The 15707-nt window shown below is 37.4% G+C and overlaps 1 protein-coding gene across 1 annotated transcript in view; it reads left to right on the top strand.

Moving 5' to 3' along the window:
* Nucleotides 1–130: 130 nt before the first annotated feature.
* The window catches only part of LOC141337510 (GTPase IMAP family member 5-like), a 38113-nt gene continuing 22536 nt past the window's right edge, over nt 131–15707 (top strand). Inside the window, exon 1 of the mRNA XM_073843351.1 lies at nt 131–215. The gene's annotated coding sequence lies outside the window, so the exon portion shown is untranslated. The remainder of the gene's footprint in view (nt 216–15707) is intronic.

The following is a 15707-nucleotide window of genomic DNA, read 5'->3' on the forward strand; positions in this document are numbered from 1 at the left end:
CTATACCAAAATTACATTTATGGCTAAAGTGAATTTTTCATCTCAATGAGACAAATCTGGCCATATTTTAATCAGCCGGTGTCCGTGTTTAGTAGCGCCGATTTAAAGTCAGGCACATCTGCGGTCCCCCGTGTTATTGTCGCGGTGACGCGCTGCTGTGAAGAACCATAAGCCAAAACTTTTGTAAGATTCAATAACAGTTCTGAGAGATAAAGGTAAGGCTTAAATTCTGATATTTCAAAGTCCCATGGCCATATATTTACTATATATTACTAGAAACCTATTAAGTGTTGCTTTCAAGTGTTGCTTAATAGGCATAGAACCGTCGGGAACTGGCATAATGCCACAGCTGGTGAAAGGTTTGCTTACTTGCAGTTAAGTTTAAGGACTGTAGTCGAAAACGATCAGCAGCTTGCTTGCTAACATATTAGCCCCAGTGTTCTAAGTTCTGTTTTATTTTTCCTGTATCCGAGTCGGAGAATTTCGCTCTGTGCGTGGAGTGGAGAAGGCGGCGGCTCTCACAAACACCCGCCCAGCTCACAGACATCACCATGTTTGGAGACAGTGGTGCACGGAGGGTGGTTATATCCGCGGGTTGGGTAATAAAAAATGCGTTCTAATTACTTGTGGATGGGTCGCGGGTGAATGAGATAAATCAATAATAATGTAAACATTAACTACATTTTCTAAAATATGAACATGAGTGATGTGGTCAGGACGTTGCGCCAGCTTCCAAATATATTTTGATGATTGCACCTGACCGCGCTGTCCTCTCGGTCACCCCAGATACTGCAAGTTTATTTCTATGGTCACGTCCAGATGTCAGTAAACGTTATTTTTTTTTTCAGCATGGATTTGGTTTAAAAGCACGAGTAATTAAGTATATATAAGTGTGCAGCGATTTGTAGATCAGCTGTTAAAATTAACCATTCATCATATTATCATGCAAAAATAAGAATTAAAAAAATTGTGGTAATAACGTGATCGTGTGCGGTTATCTAAATCAGAGATAAATATAGGTGCGGGTGGGTAGCAGGCGGATTACACTATTGTCTGATTTTGCTTTATCGTCAAAAGTAAGATTTTGCTCTGTTTAGTCGTCAAAAGTAGTCTGAAACAAGTCACAACTGAGCCGCTGTGATCTCCATTTAAACACAGCGCTGTTTGGTTTATGAATGAACGAGCGTTTTTAAACGAATCTAGTGAAATGATTAAATTTTCCATTAATAAAGAATGGCTGCGTCCGAAACCGCCTACTTCTCTACTATATAGTAGGAAAAGAAAAAAAAAAGAAAAAAAAAAAAGAGTAGCCTACATGAAGGAAGAAGTACGTTCGAAACCTCAGTATTTATAAGAGTAGGCGAGAAATCCCCGGATGTGCTACTGCTTCAGCCCAGATTCTGAAGTGTTCATATGATGCACACTTTTCAATCCCAAGAGGCCAAAACGTCATCATCGAATGTGATTGAGAACCGCGACAAGAGTGTTTACAAATGTGAGTATTGCAAACCAAAACACGGTTCCCTGTCTTAAAACCGTAATTGTTGAGCTACTCTAGGCTATACTAAACTGTTGATTTGCTTTAGGTGTCAAGATGTTGGACATTAATGTTATAGTATATTTGTGATTTCACTGTTAAAACACGTTTTATGACGTAGGCCTATAGCGAACATTAAGCTACAGGTAGCACAACAAGCACGTCTTCAAAATCGGATTTACATAAACCATATACATTTTAAAGACGTTTAATAAATTTAACAGATGACAGGAAAATGTTCTAGAGAACATCACAAAGAGAAACATCTGAGTGAGTGATGGACGTTATGTGACATTATTATGTAGAATTCACTGTCAACACTGCTTTAGATTAATGTAAGTAATGTAAATAAACATGACATAATTTCAAACAGAGCTATTACAGCACTTTTCTGATTCTTGATATGTGTGCCTTCGTTGCAGATATTTTGTGGTGGAGCTGGACCTGAAAGGAAAGGTGACCAACATTTTTGGGGAAAAGTAAAATCCGAAACTTAATATAAAGATTGATCATTTTGTTACTTCCCATAAAGAAATCAAATGACATTGTGCTGTTAAAATGACAGCTTTTGTAATATATCTGTGCATCTTGTATGATCTGAAATGTCTGCAGCCTGGTGTGAGCAGTGAGAAAGGAGAAATCCACAACAGCATACTGGAAATGGTCTAGTGCCTTTGATGGGACCCTCCAACACTTCACCTGCCCTTTGGCTCATCTGGACCAGATGTTGCTGTGGTCTCTTCATCATCAGTGGGCTTGGCAAGAGCATTTAGAGAAATACTAATAGACCAATAAAGCTTTTTTTCCATGTGTCTTTATTTATGTCCATGGTTACTTTTATTGTTTTACTAATTTATTTATGTTTCCTGTTGTTGTCAGTAAATAAAATATAACAGTTTCATAATGCATTTATTCATTATTTAATTGGAAAAAAAAACATAATACTTGTTTTACAAAAAAATATATAATTAATTATTTGTCAGCATTTATATTGTTTAAGTGTTGGAGTGGGCTAGCACGCTTTCTGAGGTAATCTTAATTTAAAAAGTAGTAATACTTACATTTTCTTCAAAGGTAAGATCTTTGAGCAACTGATCGACGTCTCCTCTGTGCAGATGTTGCAAACATGGAGGAAAGCGTACTAGGTAGGGCTGTCGTGTTAAGGTGCGTTCACACTGAACGCGTATGGCAAGCCAAAAGGATCAGAATTACGCTATAGATGAATCGAGTTTACATACAAAACGCCGTTAAATACGGCGTTTTAAACAATATTGGTGCCGCAAAATACTCTGTTGTGATTACAAACGCCGTAAAAAACGCGCAAAAATACGTCAATGACGCCGTATTTGACGGCGTTTTAGTGTGCAAGAAAAGCGCCGCTTTTTACGCCGTTCATTTTGCCATTTAACGCCATAAAAAACGCTGTTTTGGTTGCGAAGAGCGCGCGTCACTTACGGCGCTTTACTTATAGTAATGAGTCACACCCATTGATTTCCACAGCCAGTAATATTGAACGGTTCTCATCCAATCAATGATGAACAGAACCAGACCAGACCAATTCAGCACAGGTCATTTGTGGTAATCCAATTTGCATTAGTTATTTGCCATTAAATAAGCAGAAAAATCCAGTTTGCTTTAAAATGAACAAAAGAAGCTTAATTTTGAGCTGCAATCGAACATTAAATGATTGCACTTGCCAGCTAACAGAGAATACTGTATGAAGGTCAAACAGAGGCAACACTCGAGAGCTTGTTGATTTAAACGTGAAAGCTTGTCATTATAATATTCGTATTTGTAAGTTGAAATTTGAACTCGCAGCTCTGATGTGAGAAGCCGATATGCCGATTTGCACACACAGACAATGATCAAAACACCCGTGTTTTGAATGTGAATAGCTACAATTGTGTAAAATGACATCCAACAAAATGACAGACTCAAATGTGTACGACATATTTGCATATTGCAGAGTAATATCGCTGTACCAGAACCGCTGAGAAAGAGTTGTGACATGCTTTGATCTCGTGCCACACGGTCACGTAGTTCATGGAACTCTCAATACTGTAGTTCCAAAAACTCAGTGCTGTGAAAATATTTGAATAAGATTAATCAGGACAGACGTTTGGCTGTGTTTGCAGCAATTTCTAGAAATTATTAACACATAATGTGCATTGATTTTGGTTCTAAATAAAATGTGCAATATATAAATAATTATTGTGAAGAAAATGTCACGCGCGAATGACGCGAGTAAACTCAAATGTTCAAGCGTTCAACTACGCGCGAATAACGCGTTTTTTCCGCACAAGTCGCATCCGGTGTGAACGCACCTTAATTCTTTTTAGCCGTTTTTACAGTGTTGCGTATTATAACCAATCACACACGATTCTGTTGAGTTTAGGGAAGCGTTCAAATGAGTCTTATCAGTTTTGTTGAGTGCGCGCAACTCAAGTCAAAGTCAAAGTCAACTTTATTGTCAATTCTGACATATGTACAGGACATACAGAGAATTGAAATTGCGTTACTCTCAGACCCATGGTGCATACAAGTAACATTAAATACAAAGGTAGAATTTAAAAAAAATATGAATAAATACAAATAAACATAATATATAAAATGAAAAACACAACATACAAGTAAGGGCACATGGTAGAGAGTGCAAACCACGTAAACAATGTAAACAATGTAGTGCAACAGAGCTTGTAAAGTGTAAAAGTGTCAGAGCAGTCTTGTTACTGTCTATGAATAGTGTGAGGTAGTTGGCAGACCAATGCTGCACAAAGTGACTGGTGCAGGTCAGTGTGTGTGTGTGTGTGTGTGTGTGTGTGTGTCAGAGTTCAGAAAGTTGTGGGGCAGAAGAGGGGAGTGGGGGCAGAGCTGGGAGAGAGTTGAGCTTCCTGACAGCCTGATGGGTGAAGCTGTCCTTCAGTCTGCTGGTCCTGGCCTGGAGACTCCGCAGTCTCCTCCCTGATGGCAGCAGGCTGAAGAAGCTTTGCATTGGGTGGGTGGGATCGGCTGCTATGCAGAGGGCTTTTTTGGTGAGATGTGTGCTGTAGATGTCTTGGAGGGAGGGGAGAGGGACACTGATGATTCTCTCAGCTGCTCTGACTATACGTTGGAGAGTTTTTTGGCAGGACGCATTGCAGGCTCCAAACCACACAGTGATGTGGCATATATCTTTACATACAAACATTTTCGATTTGAATTATTTCGCTTTAAAGTGGTAATTTAAAGCTTTCTGTGTTCATTGTGAAGCGATGCTGTTCAAGAACAGACGGCAGAAAGCGCATTCTGTTTTCCTTTATTTTATAAATGCACAACGAGTTGTTTATAGGCTATTGTGAGTGCACTAAAATAAAAATTGACCCGTTACAGGTCAGAATGATGTATTACTCCTACCTTTATGAGTAAAAATGAAGAAATGTTTTTTTGATTGTTTTCACACACACACACAAAAAGTGATTGCACTGGTGCCTCCATTTCAAGCTGCTACAGCTGCCTTCAAGTCTCCACACAAACGATTGGATATTCATCCAACAGCGCGCATTTATCAAGGTTAAACGTTTAAACTAACATGTGTGATATGCTTGAACTGTTTTATACGTAAGGAATAATTGACGACGGGCCGTAGAATTCTTAGAAAATAATGCACACCCGAGGTGGTGATGCGGTCACGACGCGAAGCGGCCCGAAGTCAATTATTCCGCTTATACTACAGTTACCACACCTCAAGACATCGATCAAATTATATATTTCAAGACATTTGTCCCATTTTTATCCTTAAAACGCTTTGTGAGTAGGATTAATTTCTTACGCAGCTCATTCAACAGCTTCGTTGCTTGTTCCAAAACGTCATTTTAGGCCGTTAATAATGAAGTTTAGACAGACCGAAAGACAAGCAGACAGACGGAAAGAGTGAGGGAGAGAAACTAAGTATACCTCTCTCACGTCTGTGTCTCTTAAGGGTGACTGGCAGCATCGTCTCTACTAACAGTTAAACTTTAAGTTAATTTTCTTCAAGACCACGCCGTTGTTACCTCGCGTGTGAGAGCTGTCATGTCGTTTTTAAGTTGTTAATCGTCAGAGCAGGGTAACAACATTAGCGCGAATGCTAACGCCAGTGCAAACTGTACCGTTATGTGTGTGCGTCTGTGAGGTGAGTGAGAGAGGGCGAGAAATAGAGTTTGTGCTTTCCGTACATAATAAAACGTAATATATTGTGGAAAAAAACCTGGAAATAATTTGTCGTTTTTATCCTGATGTTTACTGTATTTATTAGTTTGGCCAGTGTCATTGTGGGTTTTAGTTATTTTGCTGTTTAGGGCTGTAAGGACCTTTGAAATGTGTGGCGAAGTGATATAGACATGGACTGCGGTCTAAAGTAATAATGCACACCTCTAGAACGTTCGTCAGCCAATCAGATTCAAGCATTCAACGGCCCTGTAGTATAAGTAAGGAATAATTGACGACGGGCCGTAGAATTCTTAGAAAATAATGCACACCCGAGGTGGTGATGTGGTCACGACGCGAAGCGGTGTGCATTATTTTCGTAGAATTCTACGGCCCGAAGTCAATTATTCCGCTTAGTTACCACACCTTAAGACATCGATCAAATGATATATTTCAAGACATTCGTCCCATTTTTATCCTTAAAACGCTATTGTGAGTAGGATTAATTTCTTACGCAGCTCATTTTAGTCATTTTAGACCTAGTAACGACGCTTGGGCTGTTAATAGCAAAATAATGCCGTTAATAATGAAGTTTACACAGACCGACAGACAAGCAGACAGACGGAAAGAGTAAGGGAGAGAAACTAAGTGTATGACTTTACCTCTCTCACGTCTGTGTCTCTCAAGGGGGACTGGCAGCATCATCTCTACTAACAGTTAAACTTTAAGTTCATTTTCTTCAAGACCACGCCGTTGTTACCTCGCGTGTGAGAGCTGTGTTGGAAGTTGCCGGTATTGTAAAAATACCCACTCCCCCCAGCTCGTTTATTCGGCCTTTAAATAAAACAGTTCGAGTCCGCGTCAAAGTTTAAAGCCAATTTAATAGTAAAATCAAAGAGTGCTGAGCTCAGGATTCTGGAACAGCCAATATCAAATCTGACACCTGGGCAGTCCAGAATGTCTCACAAAGCTAAAATATGCATTTTTATTCTTGATTCTGCAGGCCCCTCCTTCTGACATCTTTCAGCTTTCTCCTCCAATCAGAGCCTGTTATCACCAACCGCTCCTGCACAGAAAAGAAAATACAGCCCCCACCCCATTCTTCTTAGAGTAACCAAAGGTCCAAAAGTGACCTTCAAAAAAGCTACTGTTGCAGGGCTTCTTTTCTCCTACGTGCCTGTAACCAGAGGTTTCTAAGAAATTACATGAATGTAGAGAGTTCACAACTACACACACACACATATTACTAAACAGATTCTGTTACACAGTGTCTTCTTTGTCTTTTTCATAAACACAGAACATTCTGTCTTCTCATAAGCACAGAACATCCAAAATACAAATTTAAAAGCATTTAGAAAAAGTATTTTCTACAGCTGTCATGTCGTTTTTAAGTTGTTAATCTTCAGAGCAGCGCTAACAACATTAGCGCGAATGCTAACGCGAGTTCAAACTGTAATGTTATGTGTGTGCATCTATGAGGTGAGAGGGCGAGAGAAATAGAGTTTGTGCTTTCCGTACATAATAAAACGTAATATATTGTGGAAAAAAACATGGAAATAATCTGTCGTTTTTATCCTGATGTTTACTGTATTTATTAGTTTGGCCAGTGTCATTGTGGGTTTTAGTTATTTTGCTGTTTTGGGCTGTAAGGACCTTTGAAATAACTGAAATCGTATGGCGAAGTGATATAGACATGCACTGCGGTCTAAAGCTGCCTGGAACTACGTTCGCCGTGCGTTTCCCTGAATATAATGCACACCTCTAGAACGTTCGTCAGCCAATCAGATTCAAGCATTCAACGGCCCTGTAGTATAAAACGTAATATATTGTGGAAAAAAACATGGAAATAATCTGTCGTTTTTATCCTGATGTTTACTGTATTTAGTTTGGCCAGTGTCATTGTGGGTTTTAGTTATTTTGCTGTTTTGGGCTGTAAGGACCTTTGAAATAACTGAAATCGTATGGCGAAGTGATATAGACATGTACTGCGGTCTAAAGCTGCCTTGAACTACACTCAAAAAAATAATTCGGTCTAAAAATAAACTTTATGTAATTCAATTAAATGCTAATTTTCCATGTATTTGGATTACATAGTTTTAATATAAACATATTAATAAACTTAATGTGATTCATATGCATCAGTGATACGTGAATGAAACAGGTAAGGTTTATGTAATTATTCCCAGTGTTAAACAAGCACTGCTCAGTGTTCATGTGTTTCCACACTACAGAGTGTTCAAGTAGCATTGACACAGTGTTGGAGTTAATGAGATCATTATGTGATGATTGATCATTAATGATCAACACCTGCTGAATCATCAATGGAAAGAGAAACACAAGAACTACAGCTGACTTCAACCACAGCCTTAGAGGAAATCAACTCAAATAAAACAATACATTAAACCTCTCAAGATCTGATTCAACAACTCCACAAACAGATTGACCAGCTTCACTCATTACTAACCAGATTGACTTCTGTCAGACTTCTAGAGAAGCTCTTATTGAGAACTAACAAACGTGTAGATGTTTTGTTCCATATGAAATCACCATCAATGAGAGCAGGGTTTCCTTTGGTTGGGATCTTGACCCGTCACATGCTGGTGTCAGTGGTGGTAGCTTTAATTGTGTAAATATAAAACACATGAAGCTTAGCCACCAAAGTCAAAGAAGAAAGAAAGTTAGTCAATCCTCCAGATTTTTTCAAAGTCCTGATATGATGGGTGTTGTGTTATTATAGCAGTCTCTATAGCTTCACATGTAACTGTTTTTCATGAGTCACGAAGATTAGATACTTTGTATTTCATTTTGTGCTCAAAAAGTTTTCATCTGTACCACCTTCAAATCCAAAAACATCAAGAATCTGTATATGAATCTCAACAATGGTGACGGTCAACAATATGTGTCATGTTGCAATGCATGCTGGGTACAAGTTTGGTAAAAGACCCTCCCATGTATCCCAGCATGCATTGCAACATGAATAAACAATGCAGTGGAATTGTCAGATTATTTTTATTTTACTCTTAATAATTGTTTTTATGCTTCCTTTTTTGTTGAGACGTTTTAATAGCTTGTTTTAAGATGTTCAGAGATGTATCTGAACATTTTGTTGATTATCACCATTGTTGAGATTCATATGCTGATTCATCATGTCTGTGGTCTTTAGAAAGAAACAGATGAAAACTTTTAGCACACAAAGTATGATAAAGTGATTCAGCTAATATGATTTATACAACACATAAATGTAAAGCTGTAAGTAGGCCTAATATTAAAGTAACACAACATCCATCTATGCAACAAATAAACTTCAAAAGAAATTAACACACTAACAGATCCCCCTACTTTTTTTTTTTTACACTTTGTTGGCCAAGCTCAACATGTTTGATTTAAGTACAACAAAAGCTATCAGCACAACATTAAACCTAGCATGTGACGGGTCAAGAGCCCAACCAAAGGAACCCCTGGTCTCATTGATGGTGATTTCACATGAAACAAAACATCTACACGTTTGTTAATTCTCAATAAGAGCTTCTCTAGAAGTCTGACAGAAGTCAATCTGGTTAGTAATGAGTGAAGCTGGTCGATCTGTTTGTGGAGTTGTTGAATCAGATCTTGAGAGGTTTAATGTATTGTTTTATTTGAGTTGATTTCCTCTAAGGCTGTGGTTGAAGTCAGCTGTAGTTCTTGTGTTTCTCTTTCCATTGATGATTCAGCAGGTGTTGATCATTAATGATCAATCATCACATAATGATCTCATTAACTCCAACACTGTGTCAATGCTACTTGAACACTCTGTAGTGTGGAAACACATGGACACTGAGCAGTGCTTGTTTAACACTGGGAATAATTACATAAACCTTACCTGTTTCATTCACGTATCACTGATGCATATGAATCACATTAAGTTTATTAATATGTTTATATTAAAACTATGTAATCCAAATACATGGAAAATTAGCATTTAATTGAATTACATAAAGTTTATTTTTAGACCGAATTATTTTTTTGAGTGTACGTTCGCCGTGCGTTTCCCTGAATATAATGCACACCTCTAGAACGTTCGTCAGCCAATCAGATTCAAGCATTCGATGGCCCTGTAATATAAATAGATAGATTTTAATTTAGGCAAGTCTTTATGCTTTGAGAAAGCTAAACTGATCAAATATAGATGATCGCTCACTGCCGCTGGCCGCTGACCACTTATCATCATTACTTTAAAAACATTTAACGTACAATTAACGAACAAAAATGCTTCAAACGTTTTGCTAAATTAACTTAATAAAAAACCTAAACGAAATATAATCACTTTTCCATTTTTAAACCGAACTAATTTAATAGCGGAATGCTTGCTTTTGATAGATGTAGCCTATTCTACCATTTTGTTGAGTTTAAGCCGTCATCATTTGGCCTTCGCAAAAAAAAAAAAAAAAGAAAAACTGCGTACCCTTGGAAGAAATCCTGTATGTGCGTATTTTATAATTTTTTTGTATGTTTTTGTTGTTTTTTTGGTGAGTGAGATTTGCAAAGTTAGTGATAATGTAGTATTCTAAATAGGCCTTTCGCTGTTTGAATAACTTGAAATGAAACGTTAAAATAACCAATTTCTAATGTTTTTATTAATTTGTAATCACATTAAATACAATTCAGTCCCATTAAAGGAACCGTATGTAGGATTGTGGCCAAAACTGGTACTGCAATCACTTTCAAAATACTGTAGAACGGTGTATCCCCTCCCGCTCCCCCCCTGACTCCAGGTTGCCAGCTAAGCTGCAGGAGTAGGCTGCTAGTGCTACAAGGAGCTTCCAATGGCAAGTGACGAGTCCTACACAGAAATTTGTTTTTCTTCTGTTAATTATGTTTATGCTTCACAAGAGATGTTTTGCGAAGTAATTATGTATCGCAAAAATTTACAGATGGCGATTAGCCAAATATTTCGTAAAGATGTACTGTAATACCACATTTCAGTCGGAACATAGATTGTTTTCATAACCTGCTCGTGGTGCGATATAAAGCTTTTTATGAACGCATTTAGCACGGCCGAACGCATTTAGACCCCCCCCCCCCCACACCCCCACACACACCTTATGTAAACCACGTGGGCTCAGAGTACAATTTTTGTCCACATTACTTTCACACTGGTCTAGTAAAAATATGTGGCTTTGTTTCATATTTACAGTGTATACGTTTTTCATTATTTACCTAAAAAGAAAGGAAGTGAAATGTGACAACATGCCCCGTAGGTGGGGTAACATTTGAGGGGCACATTGTAACACGACCATATGACAGCTTAAAATGTTATCTGATCGACTGAAAAAAAAAAATACACAACAAACTCAAATATTTTGTCAATAAAATACATGTGTTAACTTTTTCAAATAAAGTAATGACGTTTAAAAAAAGTCAAATTTTGCATTTGACAATGAACACATTCGCAACCATGCTTTGAACGGCCCTGATCGCAACACACAGCTGTACAGTAGTTCAAAATAATGTGGACAAATTGATGAAACACATTTAGACATTCAGAAAAACACTCCTCTCCCTCCACACACAACTCTCATAGAACACCACACACATAAACCAGCCAAAATGCTTTACATTTCTTGAAATAATAACATCTGAACATTAAACATTGATTGTCAGCCTTTATTCACCTGTTTCTTGTGGTTTCTCATACAAATCCATAAAAGTAATTAGTGTAAATTACATCGCTAATGTCATAGAATAGCATAGATTAATAACAGCGGGGCATATTGTCACACAGTGTTAAAACGTTCCCCATCTGCGCGACTGGAATATAATAGGGGTTAGTGTCTTCTGGTGGTTTGCGAAACTGATAAATAACGAATTGGAGATTAAAATAATAGCATATTTGTCTCATTTTAAATGAATACTTAAAACTGAATTGAAAAGTGTACTGTTATAGTGTTCGTTTATTAAATGCAAGTTAAATTACAGTCGTTTTGTATGTGTAAATGGTGAGTTCTGTGTTGTCCAATCAGATGCTGTTACGTAATCACGTAGGGATTAGTTTGCTGTTTTGTTTATATTAGCCAGACGCCAGTATGCTCTCAGGCTCCGATGCTGATGGAAACTCATTTGCACCGGGCAAGAGCATTAATCCCGCTGTTGTAAGTCATATTTTACAAAGTAAAGTTCCTGAAACGGAATAACGTTGTTGTGTTTTGTCCTTCACGCCTCCACGAACATTAAACAACCGGGAGCACAACAGTACTTTAGCCAGAAATTTACTTTTACTATGATAAAATAAATATTCAGCGATATCTTCAAAAGGCTTTTAAATTTTGGCGCGCTTTTTTCTCTCCATATGCTGCTATGGCAAGTAGGAAATTTGGTTAAGCTAGCATGTGTGGAAATATTTAAACCACAAGTGTTAAAACTAACCCCGCGTTAGTTTGTGCCCCGCGCTACACTACTGGGGTGCGGGAGATGGAGCTGGCGCAATCAAAAAGCAAGCCGACGCCACGGTCCTGACTGCAGCATCACTGTCTTTATTGGGTGTTCTTAGTGAATATTTGCATTTATTCACATATGACTGGATGTTGTGGACTCTCATGATTTTGGCTAATGCAGGACACTAATAGTGCACATTAGAGGGGATTTAGAAGTGGGTATACGCAAATCCGCCTGATAAAGAAGTGGGTATACGCCGTATACCTGCGTATACCCTCCACTACTGAACCCGGATCACGAAACTCTACTGACTTCGTGATTGGTAGATAGCTGGAGGGTGGAGCCTCAGACCAAAACACAAAATGACAACAATAACATCAGTTGAGGGCTGCAACTTTCACTTTTAAATGACAATATCCTGGCCGGACCACTGTTGTCAGTGATATAAGTATTTGAAATGAACATGATTTCTTAATGTCTAGTGACATGTTAGGGCCATTTTATAATTAACTGACATAAATTTCTTACATACGGTTCCTTTAAAAATATTTTATTGGCCTACGTGACACCTGCGTCTGTTTTCTTTCCTAAAAAGAGGAGTTTATGAGTTAGCCTTACCCTGGAGCTGGTTCACCCTCCGCCTATGATTATAACACTTCGCTTTATTTACCAGTGTTATTTATGAATGTATTAATGCGGTTTGTGCTTATTTGTGTTTAACCTAAACTACAACGTAACATTAACAGACATACGGTTAGGCCTACCTTACGTTTTTAGAATTTTATGCTATCCTCCAGACCTCCACTGGATGTATAATGAGCAGCTATAAACTTATATCTGTGAAAATTTTGATAAAAGTAACTCATAAGTAACTTAAAAGTAGTGTAACGCATTACAATTTAGAGACAGTAAGATATTAATGTAACAAATTACATTTTGGAAATAACTTGCACAACACTGTTAATGAATGCTACAGCACAGGCCCATCTCCAAGGGGGGCATTGGGGAACAGTTGTAAACTTAAAAACTGGAAATTCTCATCCTGTCATGGAAGCAGCAGATACCGAGATGGGGCAGTATAGCTGTGGAAAGATTGCTCTCTCATCTTTTCCTTTTGATAGATTTTTTTTTTTCTATCAAAGTTAGCTCAACTGTGCGGTAGAGATATCAAATAAAGGGTTAAAATGCTTGAGGAAAGTCTCAAAGTGCTTTGTTATAATTAACTCCAAGATTTTTTTTTTTCCTAAACAGCAGGCTCTAAAAATAGCATAAGACTGCGTTTCGTCTGAATTTGTTGTAAATTACAAAATTCATTGTTCTAGGCCTATATAGATGGTAGAATATTGTTTTAGTGAAGTATTTAGTCGCATTTAACATAATAGTGATGTATAGATAAATATTAGACGGTGCATATATTAACAGCCTGCACCATTCCATTTAAAAATTCTTCTTTTGCTCAGCTGCGCATTCAGTTTTAGCAAACATATCTGTCATGGGCTATTGTTAAACGCTGCAAAAACATGCTATAAAATACGTTTTAATATAGAACTTTATCCAAGGTCTAATTGTATGCCACTCCCAAATGAGCTGAACGAGCGCCGATGGGAACAGACTGAAAGGCAGCAATATTTTAACAAGTTTGAAGAAACAATCCTTACACATTAAAGTTGATTGGAGTACATTAATTGGGTGCAAAATCTCTTGTAAGTTTGTCTTGCCATGTTCTTAATGAGAATTACGTGATCAGTTTGATCAATTGGTCTGGTCTGGTTCTGTTCATCATTGATTGGATGAGAACCGTTCAATATTACTGGCTGTGGAAATCAATGGGTGTGACTCATTATACTATAAGCAAAGCGTCGTAAGTGACGCGCGCTCTGTGCAACCAAAAACGGCGTTTTTTACGGCGTTAAATGGCAAATTGAACGGCGTAAAAAGCGGCGCTTTTCTTGCACAATAAAACGCCGTCAAATACGGCGTCATTGAAGTATTTTCGCGCGTTTTTTACGGCGTTTATAGTCACAACAGCGTATTTTGCGGCGCCAATGCTGTTTAAAACGCCGTGTTTAACGGCGTTTTGTATGTAAACGCGATTCATCTATAGCGTAATTCTGACCCTTTTGGCTTGCCATAGAAAATGTCATGACGAGAATTTTACCGCGCGAATGGCGCAAAGCGTTCAACTACGCAGAATAGCGCGTTTTTTTCCGCGCAAGTCGCGTCCGGTGTGAACGCACCATTACTGATGCCATGAGGTATCGCTGTCGCTCTAATTTTTGTATTATTATTACTGCAGAATTTGTGATTGCATACAAGCTTAGGGAAACACTGAAGTATCTTTAACAATGAACAGTCATGACAGAAACCATAACTATAATGGGTTTGCGTACATAGTACAAGATTATATACAGAAAAAAGGATTAAATATCTTTGAATATTCATAAAATCACATTGAATTAAAAATTGCATTTGTTGTTTTTGTTATTTATAAGTGTCAGGGGTGATACTAGAGAAATCCAGCAAGAAAAAGGAAAACAAATTAGATCTTGCTAGTTTTGCACATTTAATTAACTTTTTCAAGACATAAGTTTGGGGTTTTCCTAATAAAAAAAATAATATCTTTAGGGATTAAACTAGGTCAAAACTTCAGTCAATCCAAAATAAGCAAATTTCATCAACATCAAAATGTTTACAGAAGAAATAAATCCGTCGCACATATATCATGTTGTGCTTGTTATAACGTCGTAAGTCACATGATAACATGGCGGAACGCATTTATACTCAACGAGATTTGGCTGTTGAGTAGGTACTCTTTTAGTGATGGTTAAGTAGGTACTAATTGAAATTAACCCCTTAAGCTCTGCAGCTATTTGGGGGATTTCCGCCTGCATTTGGCCTACCTAAATTCAAATGGTTCCCCTATACACATACAGGGAAATAAAAAAAAATGGTTTCATTGTATAGAAAACCATTTAAACTACATAATATCAGTGTAATTCTTTATAAATAACATTATATAGGTTTCAAATATTACAATAAAAACTAAAAAACAAAGGCGCTTTTTGATTTTTTTTTTTTTTTCAGAAGTTGTTTTTTTGAAAGTCTGTTATTCAGGATTTGGGTGTCTCAGCTATTTGCAAATTGTTTTGTTTGATTCCACTAGGTCTCAGGATATACCAGAAAAAAAGATTTTTTCATAAAACAGTTTCTAATTGGAAGTTATTGAATTATAACCAAAGGGAGTCGCATTGCCCCTTTTTCCCCCTAAAAGTGTCCTTCTGTTTCTTTGCAAAAACAGGTTTTATAAAGCACATTACCCCTTAGAATACTATTTTACTATTTACATGGTCAGATTATTGAGAATGAGAGCTTGTGATATATGACTTGTCTGTTTTGTGAAAAATATAAGAAATACACATTCTTTGTAATAATTCTTCACAATCGTTAGGCGGAAATTTGTGTGTGGAACAACATAAATTCTAAGCATAATTTTTCTACTTTATGTATCATAAAACTAAAAGTTATGGTATTCCTATTGAAGAGGAGACTCTAAGCTTTCAAATGAGATCATATATGGGCTGATACTATATGAGGA

This window comes from Garra rufa, chromosome 6 (genome assembly GCF_049309525.1).
Source record: "Garra rufa chromosome 6, GarRuf1.0, whole genome shotgun sequence".
NCBI classification, from domain to species: Eukaryota; Metazoa; Chordata; class Actinopteri; order Cypriniformes; family Cyprinidae; genus Garra; species Garra rufa.